We start from the raw sequence: 21,202 nt of genomic DNA on the forward strand, positions 1-21,202 counted from the left end.
CTGAGTGAGAGAAGTACTGGCTCTCTCCCCCGCCCCTCCATCCTCTGCCTGTGTTATTTACCAGACATCTTAAATTTCTCTTAAGGTAAGACTGATGACTGCCCTTAGCCCTGCAAGAGTGCAGGATCCTGCAAAAAGGCTAGCATGAAGAAACAGTAAGGAATATTTGGTACATTTTCACTCTCCAGCACTTTGGGTTTTCAGTTCAGCGTAGACTAAAATTGAATCAAAACCACTGCAGATCTTTCTCTTTCCAAAACAGCTCCTTGCCAATATCTCCATTTGAACCATTAAGCATTGGCTCTCTATTTCTTCCTGATCAGTATCGTGTTAGGTAGGAGAATTAAACACCCTTCTGCACTCAGTTTGACAAACTACTACTTCAAAACTGCCCCTGCAAATTTTTGTCTAGGTCTGTCCTTCCTCTCTTGCTCTCATAGGAAAGTAGCTGCCTTATGTTTTTATCCTTCAACATGCAACCTCTGCAATTGCTCTACAAAACTAGAATCTTTCTCCACAGTTTGTTTGTGGATTTATATCAAAAAGTATAACTTCTTCACAGTATGCTAACAAAAAACCAAGATAAAATATGAAAACGTGGCATGTTTGGAAATGTTCAGTTTTTCTGAAGTATTATAGAACATTGTTAATTTTTTTTTCAACAAGCCCTAGCAGGAAGCATACAGTGTATTAGCTACTCTGTGTTGCTGTTGGATAGGGAATGGATGCATTTCAGATCCACCTAAATGCTTGAGGTGGTTGTCATCCTGTGTCCCCACCCCCCATATGATAATTTTCACACTAAAAGCTGGAAGGTACTATATTGTTTCCAACTTCACATATTTCTGTCCTAAAGGCTGCCAACTGCTGTGTATAATGTTATCTGGTGTTATGTAAAGGTGCTATATAGCTAATAAAAATGATTGCCTCCTTGTAATTCTCTCTGAAATACTATTTTGTATCCTGGTTATTGCAGCAATGAGAGAAAGGCTGGCTGTTTTAACGTCTCGCTGAGAAGAGAGAGAACTGCACCCAAGTTTGAGGGTTGCTGCTGCTGTTGCCTGCAGCAGCTGTTGTTCCAGAGGAGTTTATCTCTGTGGGTATCTAGGAAATGCTATGGACTGAACCTATGCTCTTTGAAAGAAAACACTGAGTTTTTTTGATCTCCAAATGGTTGTGCAATATTTTTTTGCCATTACTGTACTCATTAGAAATGTGTTGGGAAGTCTTACAGGCTTTGGCCTGTAAGTGTGAAAGGGGTTGAATCAGCCAAATCAGATGCTAGTGATTGAAGACATACAGTTGCCCAAAATCTAGGCAGATGTACCCTGGAGTGGGTGTCCAGATGCTTTTTGAAAATCCTGCTGAACTGTCATGTATCTGTTTAAGAAACTGAACACACTTATGATTCTGGCACCAAATATACACAGCTTCTCTTAGCAGGCTTAAGGTGAAGTTAGTTTACAGGTGAAGTAACATCTTTGCATTCAAGCGAACTATACAAATTTTGGTAAGTTTACCAAAGCTAAGTTACCAAGTATAGTGACCTGTTCTGATAACTGTAGCCCCTCAAATTTCTTGATTTGAAGGCTATTTTGGCTACCTGGTTTTGATTTTGTGTATGATGGAGACTCTGAGTACTCCTTGTAGGGAATCCTATTTATTGCAAACCCAAAGGACTACTGTAGCTGTAACTGCGTGTGGATGAAGACTTGCCCAATGATACAAGATGAATGGCACTATTGTTTGTGCTGATGTTGACTGTTGTGGTATGTGTTCCAGCAGTGAGATCACAGCTGACCTTGCTGAAACGTTAAGCTCAGCTTTCTCTAATTTATGCACAAGGAAGTCACCTAAACCGAAAGCAAATTTAAGTCCGTTCAGTCTGGTCAGTGTCCAGAACTGCGTCAAGTGCAAAGAACGTGCATTGTTTTTCTTTGAGACTGGCGGGATTTCTGGAGCTCTTTGCTAGTCAGCCTAGCTATCTTTCTGGTATAATGTAGCCTCAAAATGCAAGGCAAAAAGTGGGCCTTGGGCTTCTGATGTCTGAATACAACTGTTTCTCCTTAATATCATACAATACATGAAAGGAAGCATCAGGAAGGAAATATACCCTGTAGCATCATTCTCAAGGGACGGTATACTTCCACAAAATGAAAATAAATGAGTTGGTATTATGATAGTCTAATACTGTGATGTTATGTACAACAGATGCATTTTTTCTGCTAAGGGTTTAATCCCTTCAGGCCCATTAAGCAAGGGGAAAAGTTTAGAAGGGATGCTGTTATGAGAAGACATTAATGCACCTTTAAAAGAAAGTAGTTGGAGCACAAATCACAGGAGAAATGCAGTACAAAATAGTGGATGAAATATTTATACTTTCCACTGAAGCTGAGTTTGTGCACTTGAGGGAGAAGCCCTGTTGAGATGGGTCTTCCCCTTTGTTCTGTATCTATTTTCCCAATTGCTCAGACACAGCTGTTGGTTTTACAATCACTCTGAGGTTGATTAGATTAGAAATCATAGGCCTGCCTGCTCAGCATGACCGATGACACACAGAAAGTTTGGAAGCATTCTAAGCATGTAGTCTGGGTAAAGGAGATTTCTTTTCATGTGCTTCAAGACCACTTCAAGATCAACTTTCCTGTCTTATTCTAAACAGATCAAGTTAATATGCAATATAAGGCTTGTATATGTTCCTGGGAAATCTCACCTGAGGACCAAATATGCAACTAGAATAACTTGGTGTAGGTTCACTGACTCATCCAAGGCCCATGACTCTCACATTTACGTACCATTACTTTTAATTATATTTGTTCTATGTGAAGCAAACCTGCATAATAAAAAAGCTATGAAAGCTTTTCGGGGAAGAATTTCCAAAGCAGGTGGTGTAGGAAGGTGCCTGGCTTGAGAGTAAATTTTGTGCCTTTTAGAACCCTGTACTTCTCTTTGGACTTCGACACTGAGATTGCTTACACAGGACCATTTTCCTTTTAAAACCATTATTTATGGTTATTAGAAGAACATCATTTATTTTCAAATAGCTTCTAAAAGAAGGACAAAATTCAAAAGCAATTTTGTCCCTTGTATTCTGCAAAAGGGTTCTCATGTTTTCTTTACACGGCTCATTTCTTCCTAGCAGGTCTTTTCCAAACGTCACCCTCCTATTCAGTCTCATTTATAGTAGCTACTGGCATTGAGCTACCTACATCCCTCGCTGCAACTACAACAGTTGCCTAGATGGAATAAGTGAAGAAAATGTGTTGTTTGGAGGTTTGGTTTGTTGGTTGGTTGGTTGGTTGGTTGGTTTGTGTTTTTTTTAACCTTAATTTACTGCTATTTGTAAATTTGGTATTTGACATAAAGGGCAAAATGATCTTGGCGAGGTGTCCCTCTTGTGTTTCAGTTTCATGAAGTGTTTTTAAGCTCACAGTCTTATGATCTGATATAAGGCCTTCACCTGCCTTTTTCATAGCTTTTCAGTAAAACACACAATTTCTTGGTCATGCGCATTAGCTCTTTCATACACAGCATTTAATACTCTTTTTGCTTAGGAGTGGCCTTTGTTTTTCAGGTGTTTTAGATTTATTTTAATAAATAGATTTAGATTTTTTTAGATTTTTAGATAAATCTGAAGGTGCAGAGATGCAAGGCATATTTCACAGTCGCTGAAATGAGTAAGCATCTAAACTAACTGTCCTCAAACAATTTTACAAGGAGTAGCAGTAACTTGCTTTGTGCATGTCAGTTTCTTAAGTATATGACTAAACTGGCCTGGACATTAGAGAAAATATTTTGCACAGAAAGTCTTAAAATTGTAGCCCTCAGGAATGGTTTGGGAACTTGATCAGGGGTCCACTGAATAACGTTTTTATTTGTAGTAGTCAAATCAAGAGCATATGTAACAGTGAAAACCATTCCTTGAGAACTGTCAAATCTAATCTTCCTTTGTTTTGCTGCATTAATGAGTAATTGATATATAAAGAAAGGAAATGTAGTAATTCCCCCTTGAAAAGATGTTCTGCTCACTATTTCAATAATATCTAATGCTTATAGAGCTTTTTCCTTCCTCAAAATGAGTTAAATGTGTGAACTTATTTAATCCATCCAGCGCTTCACTGAGACTGGTAGTTATACACTACTCCTACTACTACTGTTCAAGAGGGAGGAGAGGGGCAGGTGACTTAGGTTGCTTCATTAACTTTTTGTGGACAGGAAAAAGGGGCACAGTTGGATCCCATTTTAGAACTAAGGATTTCCTGATTTTCAGTCTTCTGTTTACACAACTGTATTGTGCTGCTCTGACTTAAACTCAGCATCATCTGGCTTGGGGGACCGAGGTGTTGTAGATGTAATCAAGATGTTCAAGTTTGTGTATCTCCAGTAGGCACACCAGCACTTTGCTAGCTGTTACATGAGTGTTCCTGAAAAGCAGTTGGTGTTGTCCAAATGGATCTTGTGGACATGGATCCATTGCCGGCTGGTTAATTTAGGGCACTGTATTTTCAAAACAAAATGCCATAAGATACTGAATTTTTGTATTTCTTTTACTGTTTTGAACTGAAAGGTGCTTTGAAACGTTTGCAAATGATACATTGTAAAGGCAAGGTAGTATTTTTCTTGTTTACTTCTTCTTAGAAGTTTTTCCTTTCTAATGTTAAGGATGCTTTTTCAGGGTGGAACACAGGGAATTTATTGTGTAACACCTGTTTAACAAAAGAGGGACTTGATTAATTTCCCACTCATGGTGCTGAGAATGTTCGCCTTTGTTGTCATTTTCTCAGGGTTATTACTCATTACCCTTATTCATTCTGCTTTGATAGAGGTAAATAGCTTTTAATTCCCCCTGCCCCCAAACCTTCTTAAAGTTTCCTTTGACAGCTTGTTGTAATTATGCCCCTCATTGAAGACACAGTCATCATTCTCTGTTGCCCTGAACAAGATTATTTAAGGCTCATTTTGGATTTATTCTGTGCCTGTATGTTAAATGTATTTCCCCAAAAAACAGAAAATAGCAATATATAGGGGCAGTGTGAGACAGTGGTAAATGTGATAGGGATCACAGCTTGTATGTAGTTGGAGGTATTTCAGTGAACATGAGCAATGCCCTTGTCATTACAATACACACGCACAAAAAAAAAAAAGTGAATGCCAAAAGGATACAAGCAAGAAACTATCCAAGCTTGCTGTAAAACCTGTTATTGAGTAATTGTTACATACAGTTTACTGTTGAGCTGTCACTGTATCCTCAACTTTAATAAAATATGAGCCAATTTTTTTTTTTTCTATATCAGTAGTCTTCTTTTGGAAGGTATCCGATGGCATTATGAATGTTATAATATTGCATTGTGACACTATTACATCCTCATTTTCTCCACTCCACCTCCCCAGACATAACTTACTTGCCAAAATTAACAAGTTCTTGGGAGAATCAAGATTCCTGCTTTGCTACAGCCCTTATTGTTACTGAGACATCCCAGTGCTGAGGCATTTAACAAATGGCTCAGGCCATTCCTGAGAGGCAAGGAAAGAGGGCACTGGTTCTTCATTTCATGTCTTGTATCCTTTCCCTTACAAAAGGGTGCTGCTTGGTAAGGCTCTGTTCCTAATTGCTAAGGTTGTTAATTCTTCGGCAGACCAGACAGCAGGGTTAGTTCCAGAAACATACCTTTGCCCTTAAATGAACTTGAATCCATTTCAGTAACTGTAATACACTAGGGCTCCCGTCCAGAAAAAAAAACCCCAACAACCTAACACAGTAGTTAGTAACTTGCATTTTTTATATATATAAGTGATCACATTTGAATTAGCATCTCTTCAGAAGCTGCAGTCACAGGTTTTCTAGCTGCATTGCATCTCATCTAAACAGATGCTTTTCATTTTGAGATAGTAGGTATCTTTTGCTTATGTCCTTAATTTTGTCTTCTTGCCTTCTCCCTTTTATGGTAGACATTGATAATGTTTTGGTGTTCTAACAATCTTAGGCTATTCAGTAGTAGTCTGATTCATTAAGGTATTGGCATTTCTAGTTATTTGAAGAGAGTAACATGATGCAAGGAATGCTACAGAATTTAAGGGAAAAAATAGTTACTTTACAAATGAATAATGAACACTAGTTCCTAGCTTATCATCAAGAGTATCTTCAGTTACACTTTCATGTTAGGAAAGTCTTTGCTTTGTGCCAACCGTATTCCTGATGGGGTCTCCTGAGTTTTCAAATACAGACACTGTTTTGCCTCTAAATAATCTGTAATACAGAAATGACTGCATGCGCATAGCTTTTTAACCGGATATATTAAGTTAGAACAAAAAAGATGAAGTTTCTATAATGACGTATCCCAGGTGAGGCACATCTACCTTGGAAAGCGGGTAGCTGTATTTTTACAAAATCTGTGTTAGACATTGGTGGTAGATGCAGACCATAGATATAGATCACAAAATGTACTTGTGTAATTTACTTATTCCTATTACATTTTGCCTTATCTAAGCCACACAAGGTCAGCACCTGCATAAAGATGTATGTTGTTGGAGGCTGAATAGGGGTTGAGAAACAAACCTGGGAGTATTATGGAGGTCTAACATTGGCACAGTTTGTGTTTGATGGCTAGTCCCAGGGTCCATGGTATATTGCACTTGCTGCCTGCCTGATGTAGGCCTGCTGTGAGCAGCAGTTGTTTACCTGGGATTTCCGGATTTCTGTAGCAGAGGCTGCCAGAGGACCAACAAACTCCCTGTCTGAAGCAGCAAAGCAGTAGCTTGCACCTCAGATGGTGAAATACCACCCCAGCTAGCAGATTCGGCAGATCCGCATCTGCTCTAGGATCAGCCTTCCTGTGGAAGTTAACTTGTGAAATGTATAGCTACATGCATTGTGTGTGTTGAGATGTGTAACTTCCAGATGTACTTATGAGTCTGTGATTTACAGAAGGGTCTGTGTGAATAATTACAACTGTTGTGCAGGCACACAGATTTTTACAGGATGTTTCCAAGAATTTTGAACAAAAAGGACAAAGAGCCAGCACATATTTCAAAGATATCATCATCTATATGTGTTTTTCTCCTTGCTTCCTACAGTCTGGCACCCTATAATGGGGAACAATCCCAGTCTGAGAGAGAAAATGAGAAATAGTGCAAATAATGCAGACTCTTTTATAGTAATGGTCTGCACATGCAGAATTTAAATGTGCACACAGATGCCGCTGAAATTGAGATAGGTCCAAATCCATCTCATGCCTTTAGCCTATCAAACACTTTCCCATTTCCCAAGAGAACATGAAATCCCTCACTGAATATGAGAGATTGTACCTTAAAAATTATTTCAAGTGATTATATTTATAGGCTGTTTATGAGACTCATTACTATGTACATGAGCACATAAATGAAATTAGCCTCACAAGAGGCGTTTATCCAAGGACACACAGGATGTCTGCAGCAGAGCCAGGAACCGGAAGATATCGTCCAAGTTTAGTCCAGTATCTTAACCACAATGCTATTTTTGCTTACTTGACTCCCACTGTACTCAGTTAGCGACCAGAAATCTTCAAGTGGAGAACCCTGCTCTTTCTTTCCAAAGAAGATCATGTGTGGCTTGTGTATTCCTCCCCATTATTTTAAGACATCTCAACAAGAACATGAGACTGTGTCATCCATCAATATCCCTACTTCTAAATGACGAAAGACAACAAAAGCGAAAAAAAAAAAAAAAAAAAAGGCATATGTAAAGTAAGATATTACAGGTCTTTTTAAGAGAGTATCTCTTGCTTCTGCTTTAAAGAAATATCCTATTCAGAGAAATCCATTACCCAATTTAGTATAGAGGGGATAATCTACTGTGGATGTTAATCCTTTGGAGTCTTTTAGCTGTCTATTTTGTAAAATTATTGCTTCATTCTCTGATTATTTTACAATTCAGTATCATTAATTTATATATAGAAAGGGATTGATGGAACTGCTTATTGTTAAAGTTTCCTATCCCTTCCCCTTAAAAATCTTTCTTTTCAGTGCTGTAAGAGTAGGATTAAGTTTACTGAGCAAGAAGATTGGGATTAGCGTGCGGGTCGGAGGCTCGGAGCAGTAGCCGCCTGCCAAGGCTGAGCAGGTCTCTCTGCTGCCAGGATGTCCACAGGGCTCGCTGCTGCAGTTTGGTGGGCTCACCCCACAGGGGAGGACATGCTGTTAGCTTCATGGCAGAGGCCTTTTCATGAAGGAGCTGCAGGTTTTAATGTTGTGGAGAAGCCATGGCAGGGATGGCTTCCTTGAAGCCCCCAGTTTACATAGGAGTTGGGACCAATGAGTGTATGCCTCCTGGCAGAAGCCTGAGCTTTGAGCAGGACTGTGCTATATGATGCACAGGATTCTGAAAATGTGGGGCCTTCCTCAAAATGTGCACCAAAACTCAGCGCTGACTTTCTGGTTAATTTTGTATGTGCTTCAATTGCCTACCTGTTAACTGGAGATGAACACAGTTCTCTATCTCCTCAGGTGTTAGGAAGATAAATTTACATGTGTTCTAAAGCGTGCTGTCACTGTAGTGAAAAACACCTGCTCAAAAGTCTATGCAGAGATTAATAATTCTGCCTTCAGAGCAGAGTTTGAATGCTGTGCCGTAGACACGGTATGGGATTAAAAAGTGATGAGAAAATAAAATATGAAATACTTTGTCATTCGGTTAGCAATGCCCATCCAACACTGAGGACAAGGCAGGGGTGCCCCACATTAGAATTAGATGTAAAACTGCAGATTTTATTCTAATGAAGAGGCTCAAGGGGGTAGTTAATGTGGAATAAGCAGTTTTAATTCTGGTACTCCAGAAATTTTAGCTGTTTACATTACAGCTCATCTTTTAATATACTTTCTTTTGTGTTATATAAAGCAACTAAGGTGGAAATGTAGAAGCTCCATCAGGCTATAGAAGCTCCATCAGGCTAACGTAGAAATTCTAGCATCATATTCCAGAAATCCCAGGCTTGGTATGACACCTCTTCCTCTGCCAAAAGGAACTGGTATTCATGCTGGCAGACGTGCAACAACCGCCAGCTCTAAGAGGGAGGCCAGATCTGGGGATTGAGCACTGAAGGTATACCGGAGCCACACACCAAGCAGAGCCACAGGCGTTGTGGTTCCTAGGGGAGACAGAGCGAGTGCCAGGGTGTGCAGTTTGTGAAGTCCGCTGCTGGAAGTGGTTTTTAATAGCTGTTTCAGGAAACGGTTGCAATGTTTGAGAGACAGTTCTGCTGAACCAGGTCAAACTGCTTCCAGAGAGTCCTGTGGGACCAAAGCCTGCCATGGCACACTGTCATCTACCCACCTAGTTGGATCACGGGGTTATGTGTGTATAAGTGTTTGTATATAGAAAGTCGTCCATCATTTCACTTCAGAGATGGTCCTTTTCGAAGTAGCATATTGGAATATAGAGTATCTGTTTTCATTCATTGTTATAGGAGTTATACAACTAAGTATCCATACATCACCTGATTTTTTTTTTCCTTGCTGGTTAGTGCTGTTACAAGGCTAGCTCTGGAATTAGGTGTTATTGAGTTTCCCCCCCCTAAGGAGGAGGCAACTAAATTATTGCACAAAGTTAAGAGATACAAATACTTTGAGGTTCATACAGTGCTCTTTGTAATGTTGAAGAACAAGGCAATGACTTGCTGTGACAGTGAGAGCATGGGATCTCTGTCACCTTTCTCTTATAGTCAAGGACTTAATAGAAAAGACCAATTCAGAGAGGCATGCAGAGAGGGTCTTTCATTTGCCCTACGATTCTTCACTACTGTTTCCTCCTACTTGATTTCTCACTTTACACCTAAGACGTGTTTCTCTTGCTGTTTGAAGAGTGCTGAGTAGAGATTGGCTCTAATCTAATATTATTTAGCGTTAACTCCCCTTTTCCACTCAGACTGCAATGACTGCTTCAGGGTCATGCAGGTGGAAATGAGAACGTGTGCTCCACAGGTAGTGGAGTCACTGAGCTGGTCCCCCAAAGTGTCTGCTCTTTCCTGCAAACAGGTTTTTTTCTTTTATTGGAAATAGAAATCTCAGCTGCCAATGGAACAACCTGCATATAAGCATGCAGGTAGTACAGTGATGGTTGCTACGTGGTACACCTTAGGATTCCAGCCTGAATGAGGCAGATGTTTAGGGACTTGCAGTGGCTTTAAGGTGACACAAAGTTGCTAGAGTGACAAGGATTTGGGACAGTCCTTTGAGGCATTTATTAATATTACGATACTTCAGAAACAAGAGGTAAGAGCTTGCTAAGAGCTGACATTTGCAGCTAAAATATGTAACGCCTGAAGAAATGCAAAAGCAACCCTTATTAATATTGGCTTTTCCTAGCAGTAAACTTGAAATATGATGATAGTCTGTAAGTGTGCAATGCCTCTTCCCAATTGAAAAAATGTGCCTAGTACCATGTCTGAACAGGGCTCCAGCAGTGAAGGACAGCACATACAACTAAAGTGATCGGCACAGTGTCAGATGAAAAGGAATCAAGAAAATGGTTGATGCCATGCTCTTGGCCACAACCCTAACTGAACCATTTACTATTTAATTGTGTCCGGAAGCCTCATTAACTTGGGTTTGGTTGTTAGACCAATGGGAGAAGCAAACTGCAGAATCAAGAAATTTTGACAGAACTGTCATAAACACAGAGGCTTTAAAGCAGACAGACCAAGCCCAAGAGCTTGTAGTGTGGTCCCAGCTGTTGAGATAGGAATTATGAATGTATGGAGAGGAAACAACTAAATGCATCCCTCTCTGTCTCCTGGCTGTGAGGTAATCACTCGCCTCTTCCAATACCCAGTACTAAAATTTGTTTGAAAGAGATCAAGGAAATATGAAGACTGCAGATGGTGTCTGGAGATTGTTATATATCATTACACAGGCAAAAACAATGTTAAAAAAGCATTAAGGTTGCAAAGTCAAGTGTTCAAAAGGTATAAAATTACAGAGTAATGGTTGTCTACGCAGTTGTAATGGGCTCCTCTGTGAACACTCATTATCTTTTTATTATTCATTATAATTATCCCATTACTCATTAACCTTAAATGTGGGATCACATGGAATTTTCCACCTTGTTCTTTTAATTTAATTTATATGTGAAAAAGGTTTTAGCTCTTCAAAAAAAAAAAAAGAACCTGAAAATGCCATCCCGTGGCATATTGACAAATGCATTGTCAGCAAGGTTGAAATCTTTCTATTTATCACAGAGACATGGAGAGAGCCTGGCAGCATGAGATTATAATTGTCTATGTGGACCAGTGCTAGAAGGGGCTGGATCACTTTGCAGCTGGGCGGAGAGAATTTTTCTTGACAACAGAGGAATTGTCAATGTCAGGAATTTGGGGTTTACAGTCAGGATGCAGAAGGGAAGGGCGGTCCTCTTCTTTCTTCATACATGTCTTTGCCCCTTCCATTCTCACCCATTTTGGCTCCTCTCTTGTCCTGTCTAGCCCCCCAGATCAGTTCAGCTCTTCATAACTACCTGGTTGCCATCGCTGCTGCTATTTCATTCTTAATTTTACTTGACTCTTAATTTCATGTCCTGTTTTGCACAGGTATTTCCAGCCTCCCATTTCATTCTTCACCACTATAGACTGTAACACTCACTCACATTGGGGTCTTTTTACAACACCAGTGCCTTGATGTATTGTCCTTGTCTCCCCCTATAATGTAGGCATATGCCCCTTTTACTCCTCAGCCTCCTTTTGTGCTCCCTCCTCCACAGCTCCTCATCTCAGTGAGTGATGGGCAATACCCCAGCATTGCAGCAGCATTGTAACTGCAAAAACAATGCAATACCCGACAGTACCACCAGAGTTAGGTGCCAGCATCTCCTGCCATATCTGCAATCCATGCCTCATTCTGTGCTGCTCTGCGCAGCTCCTCTTTCTGTGTGCAGACTTCCCCACAGCTAAGAGGGAGGCAGATGCTGTTCCCTGCCTGTCTACAGAGGTGTATGGGAGCTGGGAGGGAAGTGCGTGTAGAAACTCCAGAGAGGGATTTGTTGAGCATGCAGGGACTATGTGATTTCAAATGTTTCTCATGTGGCTAAATCTGGAAGGTTTTCACAAGAAAGGCAAAAGGCACATGCCTAGCAGAGAAAGTCACCCATATGGCCAAATGTCAGACCTTACCTTCCTCTGGGTTCCTTCCAGCCACTGTCCAAGGAGAAGAAGGTGGATGAGCTTGGACATTTTTGCCTACATTTGGCACCACTTTATTCCAACACCCCGCCCCCCCCCCCCCCCCATCTTTCTTGAAAAACAAGAAAAGGACAAACAGTTTGACTGAAATTTCTTACCATGAATTTGAAGGGAGGATGTGATCTACAGGATGGAAATACTCAGCTGAAATGGTAGAGAACTGACAAACCAGTAGTTCACTCAAACGGAGTTCTGATATCATGGGAAATGTCAAAGCCCCATAGCGACAGAACACTACCGGCCCTTCTGATAAAACATTCAGATAAGATGACTGGCACAAAGAAATAGCTATTGCTAAAGTAGAACTCCCAAATTAAATCAAATTAAGTTCATTTAAGTTCATAAATGATTTTTTTTTCCTACAACCTCTTCACAGTAGAGAAACATATACCTTTGCTTGGTGGGAAGACACCAAATGGCCAAACCGCAAATTATCTGCAAGCTGAATTTGTGTCAGGATTTCAGCTATAAAACTCTATCAAAAGATTAATATTTCACTCCTACACGCTGTTAGTGTTTTCTCTGTGTCATTCTTACCCTGTTGTATGTGAGGTGAGAAATCTTTGGCAAGGACTATTTTAATGTTTTTAAGCTTATATATTTTGCTGTCATAGGATCCTGAAAAGACAAGTGTGTTGATGTCAGGGGTGTGCAATTTGCAGTTGTGAGAAGGGAAGCTGTGTACACCTATACCTAGCAGAAACTTATTTAAATCCCTTTACTGAAAAGAAGTGAGTAAGAGGTGAGATTGATTGGCTCCTCAGTTTATGAGACCCAATTCTTCCCCCATTAATGAACGTAGTATCTTCACCTTCTACTAGGTTTTCAGCTCCCTAACTCCGTCCACAACCCTGCTGACCTGATTTTAGATGTTTATGGAATGCAGTGCATTCTCCTCCCATCTAGCAGGATGGATTTCCAAGTTAAAAAGAATAGCTCAGTGGTATCTGTTTCCCCCCCTGAATATTTTGGTCCTACATTCAAAGAACTGTGACATGTGTAAGAAAATATCAGCAGAGCTTAAAGCATCTGTGATTGAAGAATCAGGGCAACAAAAATAAAAAAAGGAGAAAAAGTTAAGAAAAGCGAAGTACTTGTGCTGGCAAGATAGGGGTTAGGTGGGGACAGGAACGAAGAGGAGACAAAACGGATGAAGGATTACAGAGTAAAAACGATTTGGGAATAGGATGTTGGGAGAGGTGAATAGGGTAGAACAATAGGGAAGAGCGTTTGCTGAATGCGAATAGAAATCATTATAAAGTTTCCACCATCTCCTAATAAAAATACAGTAGCCTTGAGTCCCTGTGCTTTATTAAAAACTCCAGCTGGAATATATAAAAGAAGGCAGGCAAATTATTCTCAAAACAGATAACTTTTAGATGAAGGAGAATGTAGAGATTTGATGAGATTTTTCTGAAGGCAAAAGATACTTGATGAACAAGACTGAAGAGAAGATGCACCGGGGAGGGGAGGAAGGAAAAGAACTGGTAGGGGAAAAAAAGAGGGAAGATATGAGCTATAATTAGCTTTTCTCTGTTTGCAGGAAATAAATGATCTCTTACCCAAAGAATTTCTCTGGTGCAGGGAAGTGGCAGCCCTAACTCTGTTTTTGTTAGATGTCAGGTATCACCCTCCCTTTTGTTCTGGAAAGTTGACAAGTATAGGATTGGGAGGTTAAACATTTCTACAATGTGCTCTGTTCAGAGTGGGCTTGGCACTGTTTAATGGACAATGAGCTATACTGCAGCTGACAAAATACAGATTTCCTGAACCAAATATATTCAGTTCAATACATTTTCTTTGGTTATGATGGACAGTAATCTGGCGTGACATAAGGTTTGATTTTGCACGGCAGGTTGCATTGGTTCTGTGGTAAATGGAAGCTGTCCATTACAAAAAAAAAAAATGCCATTATTCCTATAAAAGCGTTGAACCGATTTGAAAAACGGAGGCTTGGTTCGAGTCTCCAGCTTACCTGCACATGGAACTTTTTACCCAATTCCCAGTGCTGTACTTCTCCATTCGCTACGCATTTTCTCCCTATCTGTGTGAGACAGAATTTGAGAGCTGGAAATTCCCCCTCTGTTGGGAATTGTTACGCACAATCTTTTGATTCCATATTTAGTGGACACTTACAATTTTTCTTGTAAAGTCACAGGGAAGCTTTACATGTTGATAACAAGGCACTAGAGGTCCTAGTAAGTGTTTCTATGTGCTTTCCACTTCACTTCCCGATTGTGTTTAGGTGAGAAGGAGAAGAATAGCATTTAGTTATGGCCAAAGATTACAGTTTCTCATAACCTGTGTTTTTTCTTTATTTATAAAATACTTTGGACTCAATAGACTCTGAATTACTGTAGGGCTTACTGGGGCAAGCTAAAGTGCAGATTGCTTTTCCCAGTCATGAATTTAAATTAAAAACAAACAACTGATGAACACTAGAGACTGATTTAAATAGTAGTATTTAATCTGTGTAATACCTAAACAATGTTTTCCTACATGTGCGGAGAAAAAAGGGAATTTTTGCTACAGATATTTTTAAAAACATGTTAGAGACGTTTTTTAGACCTTGATTTTTCCTTTTTCAGGGGGGCTAAGTAGGGAAATTTTTATTGCAGTTGAGTCAAGGCAGAATTTGTGTGAAAAAAATAAAATAAAGCAACATTTGGATAAAACAGAAAAAAGACCATATTTTGAGATTTCATCAGAACCATAAAATTTGAAGTAGTTGTAATGAAAAATTATTTTTACAAACACTTTTGAATAAAGTTTTGGGCTAAATTTCAAGGGTAGCACCATGATTGTACCGCGTTTTAGAAGGGGGTCTAGCAGATGAAATAGAAATTATTAGTAATGACTCCTTCAGGGCTTATTTACAGCCAGAATTAGACGAAGAGTTGTTTAGTGGGCAAAAAAGCCTGCCAGATATGAAAGAGACAAGAAGAAATGTGTCTTGGCATGCTGGGGAGAATAAGTATGGAGAAAGCAGAAAGTATTCTATTTGATAGTGATGGAATGTAGCCTGAGATGACCCTCTATTCTTGCCTATTGTTAACTTTTTCCCATGCAAAAAAACGCCACAGGCTGTGAGTTCTCTAACAGCAGCTGTCTGGATGGTGGAAGAACAAGCTGTTTACATACATTACTACAGATTTCTGATGATGTGTTGTTTTGGTGCCCTACCAAAATCGAGGTTCCCCTGTGGTACTGTAAAAACGTAGAGATTGTGCTCGCCACCAAGAGCTTCCAGTCGAAGCCCATGAGACAGAGCAGAAGGGAGGAAGAAGGAGAAATGGTTTGTCCAAGGTCACGGAGTAGGTCAGGGGCAGCACCAGCAGGAAGACAGCACCCAGACCTCTAGTCTTTCTGGGCTTACGTAAATAAGGGCATATACCAGCATAATTGCTCCTGGGTAAGAATGCCCACACGAGGCGTTGCGTGGGTGTAACTCTAGCTGTTGAGGATGCTGGCGCAATTACGTTAGTAAACCTTCCCAGGCTGATGATCCTCTGCTCCTGGGCTTTAACCGCGATAGCCCTGTTGCAAGGAGACCTTCTGCCGAGGAACGTTGTTGGAAATTTAGCAAGAGGAAGGAAAGAAAAAACAAAACAAAACAGCCCTCGCTTCAATTAGAGGAAAAGATAATTCCTTTCAAGTTGAGAGGCTCGACTCCTGCTGGCCTTTGTTCTTAAGCTTACCCTCGCTGTAATTTCATAGAGCAACTTGAATAATGCCAGTTTGTTCTGTGATTACTCTCAGCTGGAGCACAAAATTAATATCTCACTAAGTAATTCAGTACATGATGGGTGAACATTTAGTTAATCATGCCCTAAAAAGCTAGGATTTTCTGTGTTCGCTGGAACTCTCTCAGTGACAATTAATTGCCTGTGTTCTTATGTGTTTATGAGCCTCAGTAAACAGGCGGCATATTTACGTCTCCCCATTACCTTCAGAAATAAACTTCCTTAAGAAAAAAAATCTCATGTTTCCTGATTACAATCTGATTTAAGTAAACAGAGGGTGGGGAAAGTGACTAGTAAGCAGGACTTTCGGGGGAGGAAGTTGCGAAGTGGAGAATTTGCTCCCTCTGAAATCATACCACATCCAGTGCTGGTAGTATTAAATTAATCTGCTGCAAGAGTGAAATGGCCTTGGTTAGTCCTCTTAGTGTTTGGGGATTTGTTTGCCCTTTTTATTCTGTTTTGACTCAGGAACAGATGCAATATTTACTAACTTGTGATGTGGAGCTTCCATAGAAAATATCACCTTTGAAAGGCACGCCTTCTAACCTGTGCAAAATCCTTGTGTTTTCTGAAAGCCCTCAATTATTGATGTGGGATCCTATTTAAGGGTACAGCAGTGATAACACTACAGCCAGTGTTCCTCTCCCGTTTCTTCATGTTGCATTTCCCTGCCATTGCACTGCTTTCTCTCCTCATGAACCTCCACCAGCACTGAAAGGCAGTACCAGTCCTACTCCCTGTTGTTCATATTTGCTTTGGCCTTTACCATGCAATAAAGGTTTGCGAGGAGGAAGGAACCCACCCACCCATTCTTTGTGACGACTGGGGCATCGCCGCTGACTGGTCATGCTACTTAATTCTCTTCCACGTCACAGAGTGAATTAACACTTGCAAAGTGTTCTGAGATGCATGAGGAGACAGACTGGTGATAAAACAATAAGACTATATTATTTACTTCGTTTGTATCTGTTAACACCTGCAGAAAAAGGACTTTAACGCATGACTTTGGGCTGTCTGTACAATTGGCTGCTAGTTTGGTTTGCTTGTTGAGGTAAGAGATCACATCAGATGGCAAACACAAACAATTTGGTAGCAGGGAATGTTCACTGCTGCAGATTTTTTCCCCAAAATTTTCACTCTGCTGCTGTCTGAAGATTTCCTTTAGGATTGGGCCTTTATGTAAAAGTAGACCAATGGAAACACCTGAACCATAGTATTAAGATAGAAGATGATGAAGTGAAAAATAATGAAATCTAATGATAGATAGATGGCAAAATCTCATACATTGACTCCTTCAGATTTACTCTGAGCCATCTGCGGCTTTGCCTAATTCTAGACTTTTTGGTGCTGCGATGGTTAGTGCTGAAGTGTGGAGAGCAGACCTGGCCGATTTTTCATGCAGATGGGAAAGGCACCCTTGGTGGTGTTTGGTGTCTTGTGAGAGGAGGACATCTGAAAACGGTGGTGTGCCCCAGCTCAGAGGGATTTTGTTGATCCCAGACACTTAATGCTGTCGTCGTTAACCTAAGTGTTCTGTTCCTCTGTGTCTTCTTCCCCCCACCTTCTCCATTGTTATCACGTGCTTTACTGATGGTTGCACCGGGATATATCGTTTGTTAGAAATTCAGTTAGCTATCCTGAGGCAAATCAGCTTGATTAATGAACTATTAAATGGCAAGATTCTGTGTTCATCAATGTAGTTTTAAGGTACCTGGACTGAAGGAGCTGACATATCTAGAAATAAAATCAGTATTCTTCTTGTAACCCATTGTAAACAAGCTGTCAATTGTCACTATGGTCTCCTTTGAAACAGCTTTAATGAGTAAATAGAGAGAATAGAAGCAGAAAGACAGTGTCAAAAATTTAAGCCCAAGATAATTGTTGCTCTTTTTTTTTTTTTTTTTTTCTTTAACCTATTATATTGCTTTAGGTGGTGGTAGCTGTATTTCCACTGCCTAGCAAGCAAAGTTTCCCTAGTCCTGACTTAGACAATTTTGACAAAATTTTGTCAAAAGTTGATACTTCCAGAATACATATTGCTGCTTTTCCAGAGCAAGGAGCTAGAAAATGTTTGAATTGCTCCCTGATTCTGATACCTGTGACTTTAGAAGGCTTTCACAGGATAGGTAAAAAACTTAATAAAAAAAAAAGAAAGAAAAAAGTGTATGTAAAATTGTAGCTTAGCGAAGAGGAGCCCCTGAATTACATTCTCCTACTCGGTGTCCGCTTTTGTCTTTTAACTAGTTTTTTTTTGTGAGTGAAGAAATATGCATCTTATGAAAGGTAAAAATACATCCAAACATATGTAATTTCTGTACATCAGGCTGCCAGGAGAAGCATTCCCTCTTTTTTTTTTTTTTTCCTGTCAGTTAACTCCGGGTTTCTTATCCACAGCTTTGGTTGTTGCCGAGTTAATATCCTTTGGTTCGAATGTATTTGGCTGTCTGGTTTACAGTTGATCTGTTCCCATTTATTTTATTTTATTTCCAAACATCTTGTTGAAGAGATCCTTATTGCTTGCCTGCCCTGTGAATCTCCCCCCCACAGCGGTGACACTGGTGGCAGCAACACCTTTGCAGGTGCGCTGGGTCTTGGCTCGCTCGCTGGATTCCCGCAAGAGGGCCTGGCTTGGGCTTGATAATGAGCCTCCAATAGGGGGAAAAAAACATTGTGAAGTTTGCTTGCTGTTGCTCACTGGGATCGAACAGCTTGTCTTTTCTTTTGAGGAACATTTAAACTTAACACTCGGTAGGCAAACTGCTATTTCAGTTTGCAAGTGGATTCGGTTATTCAAATGCACAGGCCAGAAAATGAAGGGGATTCTATTTAAACAGTGTGCTCCCAAGTCACAGATGATCTTTTTGATGTCTGTATTTTGCAAATGGAAATTTTCCATTTTCCAGCACTAGCATTTGTTCAGAGGCCGTGTGCTATCTAAATCTGCTTTTGTGGCTGTTCATTTGCATTTTTGCTATGCTATATTGCCTCCCGTCTTCTCCTCTTGGCCCCCACTCTTTTTATATTGAATTCCTATTTTTGCTGCCTCCACTCTTCTTGCATCTCTGAAGGCTAAATCGTGCAAGGTGCTGAGCACTTGAAACAAACAGCAGAGACTGCTCAGCACCTTGTCAGGATTACAGGTGAAGAGGGAAATCCAAACCATCTGCATATTTAAGACTTTTGCTGGGAGAGAGCAGGAGGCAGGTGGAGCTGTTACCCACTCAGGTCAGTCCTGCTTCTCCTGTAGCTCATGACCTTTTCCTAGTTGCGAGAACTGCTGGTGCTACTGGCCAGTGCGTCTGATGGGGGTGTGTGTGGAAATCTTGCATTAAATTTTATGGCATGATGTGAAATAGTCACGGTAGTCAGGTGACACAGCCAAAATAGTCCTTCCCGGACTTAAAGTAACCGCCACAGCAAACCTTGCATGTTCAGACAGATCTCTTGGTCAGAATGCCTGGTTCTCTACTTCCTTAGTATTTCTTTTTTATTTCACCCTGTACACATAGGTTCTTTCTTCCCCCAAATCTGGTTACATCCACTTCTACAAGCAAACCACTTAGAAAGAAAAACTGCGTTAATATCCTGAGGGAAAAGTGAGAAGGTGGGGAGAGAAGCACAACGACTTAATTCTGGCAGTTGAAAGAACAATCTGAAAGTTGTCAGGCTCAAAGTATCACGTACCACCAAGGTAATCGCTATTCACTTCTGCAGATACCAACCCTCAAACAGTCTATTTCACCCTCGGGGAAAGCAGGGCGGGGGGGAAGAGCATAAGCAAGAGTATCACTGGAGTATCACACACTACCATAAGAGGCAGTGTATTTAAAGCCGAGCAGCAATATAAACCATCGGGCTAGGAGACGGGAATTGCAGGCTTCTCCTCCCTTTGCTATCTTTTTTCTTCGTTCACTTCTGGTCTGAGCTTCTGAGGGACCACACAGTCCTGGCCAGCTTGGACTTCAGTAGGAATTGAAAATACTCAATAGTTTACCCAACCTGGTCTTTCTTCTGGATCTGTTTTGGCAGGTTTGGAAGGTGTCTGGAGCCATGGTGGTGCTCCACAGTGCTCCTCTGGATGGGCAAGAGAGCCCGGTTAATGCCTGTACAGTGTTCTGGGAACAGAGCACTCGTTTTGCAAAAGTTTTTTCTCCTGAAACACGGGGTGAATACTTGCGTAAGAGCGGCACCTTGTTCCTACCATGTGGCACAGGACTGGTACCTAAATGCCAATAATTATTAATGCCCGGTGATGAAAGCACAGTGTATCTGTGTAGTATGCACGGATATATAGGCAGTATTTCTAGCACATGCATGTCTTCCCACACTGCCCACTTCCTTCAGCTGCTTTCCTCCGCTCGTGAACTAGCTGGCTATGGGGCAGTTATATGAATCCATAACAAAAGCCTCTGCTTACGAGAACAGCGAACTGCCAGAGTAAAGCGTGATATTTCCATGTTCCTGTCATGTGCAAGCACGTGCCCACAAACCAAAACACAGCTGGCAAGTCTAATTTTAGCTCTACCAGCCTTGAGAAGTGTCCCTTTAAAGAAATTCTTTTTATAATTCTTTTTTTTTTTCCCCTGAAGCAATTTGGTTGATAATGCAGCAGCTGACAATCCTGCTGCAATACTACCGATGATTTAAATAAAAACAAAAAGAAACTGCTGCCCCACATTCCCCCCCTTTCCCCCCCAAATTTAGAAATAGGCAAAGCCACTGTGGAAAGGCCCAGGAATTTGATGACGTGTTAAAGGAATAAGTGATTTAAAAAAAAAAAAAAAGGAGAAATCCTGGGATTTGTGTACAAGAGGAAACATTTTGTTATTCACGCGCTTTCTTGCTGGTGATTCACAGTCCTGTTGCAAGACATACTCTTCCTTCCAGTCTTTCGGAGGACAAATATTTGGGAGCGTTGTGGCTGACACGGGTCCAGCCTACCTGGGATTTGTGGCAGGTGTGGGGGTCCCCGCCGGGTGCGGGGGTCACACCTGGCCCTCACCTGGGCCCGGGCGGCGGCGGGGCGTGCTGCTGCGGCCGGGGGAGCCCCGCCGACTTGGGGGGAGGAGGGGGGGAAACGGAGCCGCGGGTAACTTTTGTGGCACTGTGGTATTTTTTTCGCACGCCTGGCTGAAGGGAGCCGTAAAGTCAGGCCGGGCGACTTTCTTCATCACCCTCTTCCTCCATTTTGTTCCAACTTTAAATAAATCAAGTCTTATATAAGCGGTCTAACAAAGTATGTATTTAATATGT

General features: G+C 40.9%; 1 protein-coding gene across 6 annotated transcripts in view; it reads left to right on the top strand.

Moving 5' to 3' along the window:
- RBMS3 (RNA binding motif single stranded interacting protein 3) overlaps positions 1 to 21,202 on the top strand; it is a 728,945-nt gene that overhangs the window by 248,690 nt on the left and 459,053 nt on the right. The window lies entirely within an intron of this gene.

The sequence above is a fragment of the Phalacrocorax aristotelis genome, chromosome 2 (assembly GCF_949628215.1).
Source record: "Phalacrocorax aristotelis chromosome 2, bGulAri2.1, whole genome shotgun sequence".
Classification (NCBI taxonomy): domain Eukaryota; kingdom Metazoa; phylum Chordata; class Aves; order Suliformes; family Phalacrocoracidae; genus Phalacrocorax; species Phalacrocorax aristotelis.